Source organism: Plodia interpunctella, chromosome 13 (assembly GCF_027563975.2).
Source record: "Plodia interpunctella isolate USDA-ARS_2022_Savannah chromosome 13, ilPloInte3.2, whole genome shotgun sequence".
In the NCBI taxonomy this organism is placed as follows: Eukaryota; Metazoa; Arthropoda; class Insecta; order Lepidoptera; family Pyralidae; genus Plodia; species Plodia interpunctella.
The window spans coordinates 5,394,784-5,399,694 of NC_071306.1; the positions used below are offsets into that span (position 1 = coordinate 5,394,784).

A 4,911-nucleotide genomic window follows, 5' to 3' on the forward strand; every position below is an offset into this window, starting at 1 on the left:
TCTGCCCGTGACTCATCGTCGGACCGGGAACCGGCACTTGTTATGGGAATCGTTCTAGGAAGCTCCTGCGCCTTATTGGAGTTTGTATCTTTAGATCGATGATGTAAAATTGTCGGTGAATATAAGTTTAATAGTAGAAAAATATTTCAAATGAAAAGTAGGTATTATAGTTAAATTTTGGGCTTACCTGAGATTTATAATAAAATTGATAGTGTAAAGATAAAGTAGTTGTACTTGCACAAAGCATTTGAAATATTATGTATATAGGTAGGTAACATACAAAACGGATTAGAAATTTAATAGTCGAAGCCTACTCCATTCTACGCAATGAATAATCATTTACGATTACAAACACACTTTTAAATAGGCTTAGGAAAGAAAGTTAAAATCGAAAGGTGTTTAATTTATAAGCCCTTAAATCAAGTTTATTGCTACCTCTTATACGACCAGCAGCTCTCCCTTAAATGATCGAAATAATATGTGTATGTGCCACTAGTTTTTATTACATCTGCTCATAAATTCACTTTCACTGATATCTTTTGGATCAGTCATGGTTACAAATGATTCAACAACAGTTAGCCGCAGAATTTCTTTTACTTTTAGATCAGAATGTAAATTTTTCAATTCATCAATGATCATCATTTTGACTATATCTAACATAGTCACTAAGCCCGATATCGCTCATGAAAAGGTGTGAAAACATTTTTCCATGATTGTCTTCGTTTATTCTAGACTATGGTGACTTTACGATGAGTCGAACATATAATGTATATACTATTCATACGGTAGCTAAATTGGGATTAATTTACCCTATCATGCTTTTCGCATGACAAATATGACTCGAATAGAATGAACGTAAACAAACAAACTTAGGTATAATTTAATGTAAAAGACAATATTATAAAAACGTCTTATTGATATTGCATGTATTGGTTTGAATGAAAAAAATAATATTCCTAATGATAATCAGAATGAAATTAGAATAGATTCTGCTGCATTGTTCCATGTTAATGTAAATAATTTAACAAGTAGTTGACGTTCCAAATAATAATAATGAATGTTATCATTGATTATTTACAAACAATTCGATCAAACAAGTAGGTATGAAACGTTCCCAAAACTTCACATTGAAATTAAAATTTATTGTTAAAGATGTGCATTTATATTTATGCAAAAATATTAATTTGCATAAACACACAGATAAACACACCCATAACTGAGCGATGTTAAAATTTAAAACCTATTGTTTTAGGTTCCATAAAATACAATGAAACTAGTAACACATAATAATGTCATTGGCATTTTTAAAGAGATGCAAGAATATCTACTAATACTGGTAATACATTTTTGTAATAATAAAAATTGCACACGATGTATACCGCAATCGAAGCAACATATCTATTAAAATTCATATAACCTATATTCACCTCAGCGGTGTCATAATTCTCATACCGTTATACGCAATCACTATATCACAATTAATAAGATACTATAAGATCGATTAAATAAATGTGATGAAAACAAATCATGCATTGTAAATGGTTTTATGACATTCTACTTATTCTTTGCATTTACGACGTGTCTGTCTCTATGTCGCTTGACCGATGTCTTGACTCGAATATCCTGTGTCTCATCTGTATGCTTGTCCATGTCACTTGTGCGTCTGACTAATAGCCCCGTGGCCGACCCTTTGTCGGCGAAGTGTCGACAGCCATTGTCTCAGGTTCCGGAGATACTTTACACAAATTGCTCTGACCATCTTACACTTCACGTCCACTTGAATATCTTGAACAGCATGGATTTGCCAGACACGATGTTCGAAAGTCTGAGTGTTTCTTTAGCATTGCTTTTGTAAAACAGATCATTTGCTCCACACAATTTATTTGTCATGTTTATCTTCTTTACCAAGGTTAGCATTCTTGAGTTTCATGAATACAAAGTGAAGACCATTATTTATTTTCGCCGGTTATTTTCACTGTGAAGAGAAATTAAATGCAAAGACATTGTATGCACACTACAATATTTACGTGAGAAAGAAAATCTTAAACAAGTCGGAGATGAACTTTGTAACCTAAATAAATAAACATTCGGCTTTGAGTTCCGTGGTAATGATAGTACTCGTACTTGAAGTAACTATAGTCATTTTGGACGAACCATTATGCAAGTTAATATGGCCGTGACTGTCAAAAGCACCGTTAAATCTACAAGTTTAAGATTCATTTGCGTTGTCCCATTTGGAAGATGCGTTTATGTTTGACGGCACGACGGCACTTTGTTTCGTTGTCTCATTATGCGGCTCGAGCTCTGTTGAAATTTTGTCAAATAAGAGTCATATCACACGGCTTTCATCATAGTATATCATTGATTTTCACATACATAAATCATGGTTGTATGTCTAAGTAGGTAATAAAATTGCTGACGTACAATACCAGAGAATTTTTATAAAGGTGTTTAGGGCATAATTGGGTCACCAGCGGTTGATAAAAATACCACAGAATGCACTTCACCAGTGTACGGAATTATTAAGGAATTTAACGGGACCAATGAATTTTAGTGGCATGCGTTCCAGGAACATGTCAATACTTCATCGCGTAGCGGTACACGCTAGGCCGAATTTCGATGCAATATCCAAGTGGCGTTCGGCGTAATAATATTTGTGTACGTCTGTTAACCTGAGGTTTCCGGCCAAGCTGAGCTAAATTCTTATATCACAGAAGTATCTTGACATTCGCTGGGAAAAAGAAAGAATTTGAATTTGAATTAACGGCGTTTTGTCTATCTTTCTATATTCGATTATTAGAAAGAGCTAAATAAATATTTGCACCTACTTCCGCGGCATTATGATATTATGTTGCGTATTATAATTCGTAAAAAAATGTGTGTAGATTTATAATAAATTTTTACAAATACTAATATTTGTTGTTTTATAAGTATTGTAAAGCGTCAATACAAATTTATGCATCCTGCTGAAATGCAATAAAAAGCAATTTTCATGCCCGAACTAAATTCTAAGCATGTTCAATGCTATCATTAAATACTGTGAATCTAAAATTACCATTTCTGTTAGTGACCTTATTAAATTTGTAGAAGAACTATATCCGTCATGCCAGATGATGATCCAGCATTAATTACTGCATTAATTACACCATTTTTATTACCCGATTAAATAAACTTCGTCGTTTCACGAGCCAAAAATGTTTGAATATTTATACCATTTCACAGTTACTTACCGCAAAAAAGACCCATTGTTTCTAAGATCTCAACAAAATCTTTGAACTTTTAACTAGCTTACAAAAACATAGGTAATTTATGTATGAAATTATCACGGATTTCTACCTATTTGTTGTTTCAAGTAGCTAGATCATACAGACGAGAGAATGTAATGTACTAACGTCACTAGCAGATATCTTGGCTTGGCGCCTGAGCTTGTCGAGCGTGTGAATGAAGATAAATGAAGAACAATAAACAATAATATTCAATCAGGTACATACATTAGTTTCTGGAACTATCAAAGATACGGTTTGTTTTCTCTGCTTCTATTCTGGTTTTTAGTTTTTAGAATCCGTGCTATAATGAGAATGGTTATATTTAAACGTTTCATCTTTGAGAGCGTTTCAGCGTTCTCACGTTATGCCAGATGTTGTTAGAATACCGGCAATACAGTTTCCATAACAGAAGTGTTGCGTGCCAATAATTTCGCAAGTTTATGCATTACGTACTGCTTTCCAGATTACCTGGAAAGGCAGGATGTTTGTTGGTTTATTTTGGTATAGATTAAATAGAAGCAGTCTGAAATTCGTTTGAACTCAACAATAACGCAACAACAGGTAAGAAACTCCTTCCGGAATGAGTGAGTGACATTTTTAGAGCGAGGGGCGTGTTGGCAAGTATTGCGGAGATCATTTCACGGCTGCAAGAATCAGCTCTTTAACTTCAAGTGTCGTCACTGATCTCAAAGTAATTTAAATACGCTGAATGTCAATTGTTATGTCAGATGTTATTAAAGAAAATTTAGGATTCTGCATAAGCTGAAGTGAATGATCTTCAAAACTGACCTGCAAAACTAAGTTTCCTTAGATAAATAACTTAATTAATATTTCTAAATATTTTAGAAACATAGATTGGTAAATATATCGTTAGTTGTGCTTTCTTCGTTTTTTCTTCAAGTTGTGAATTATTTACAGTCACATTACAATGTTTTAAACGATTAGCAACAAAAATATTATTGTATTCAAATATAAGCCTGTTGCATTATATTTAAGTGGTCATGAATCACTTGAGACAGTAATATCAGTTACTGTATCACTTGTGTTGTGGTGTCCCATTCAAACCGATTATCTCAATATAATAACAATAACGACGATTGTTTCAACGTTCCGCACCGCGGCGGTCTTGCAGAATCGTCGTGCCACTGTTTTTGTTTCACAATTATTTGGTATTCTTGTTCCGTGCAATTGGATTTGGAAATCTGTGATAATATTGACCGCATTTTTTCATACTGTCTGTTCCCAAAACCAAAACTTACATAGTTCTGATATCATCTATAACTCTACCTTTCTAAACGAATAAGTTAAATTAGAGAAGCAAATACGAAATCTAGGAAAAGTAAAATAATTTGCTCATCAAAATATGCAAAATTTAACAGGTGTCTAGTATTACGAAACCGCTTCACCAATTCATAAATTAAATACGAGTTTATTTAATTAAACACATCCACGTGCACTTGAGTCATTATGCGTTTATAGAAAAAGTGGTCTCGACTGTTGAAGCGAATGGTCTTCTGTGTGAAAGTACGAAAGTACGCGGAGAAAATGATTGATCAGCCAGTGTTTCTATTGAATTGAAAAAATCGATGATTCAATTATGAATAACCACTGGCTGGAGAACCTTTCTTTTTCGGAATACGTCAAA

The 4,911-nt window shown here is 33.5% G+C and overlaps 1 long non-coding RNA gene across 1 annotated transcript; it reads right to left on the reverse strand.

The window, feature by feature from the left end:
- Nucleotides 1-867: 867 nt before the first annotated feature.
- On the reverse strand, nucleotides 868-2,347 carry LOC128674791 (uncharacterized). The gene is made up of 2 exons (XR_008405203.1): nucleotides 2,155-2,347; nucleotides 868-1,975 (listed from the first exon to the last, which is right to left on the reverse strand). It is a non-coding gene; the product is annotated as an uncharacterized LOC128674791 (long non-coding RNA).
- Between the last annotated feature and the right edge of the window lie 2,564 nt (nucleotides 2,348-4,911).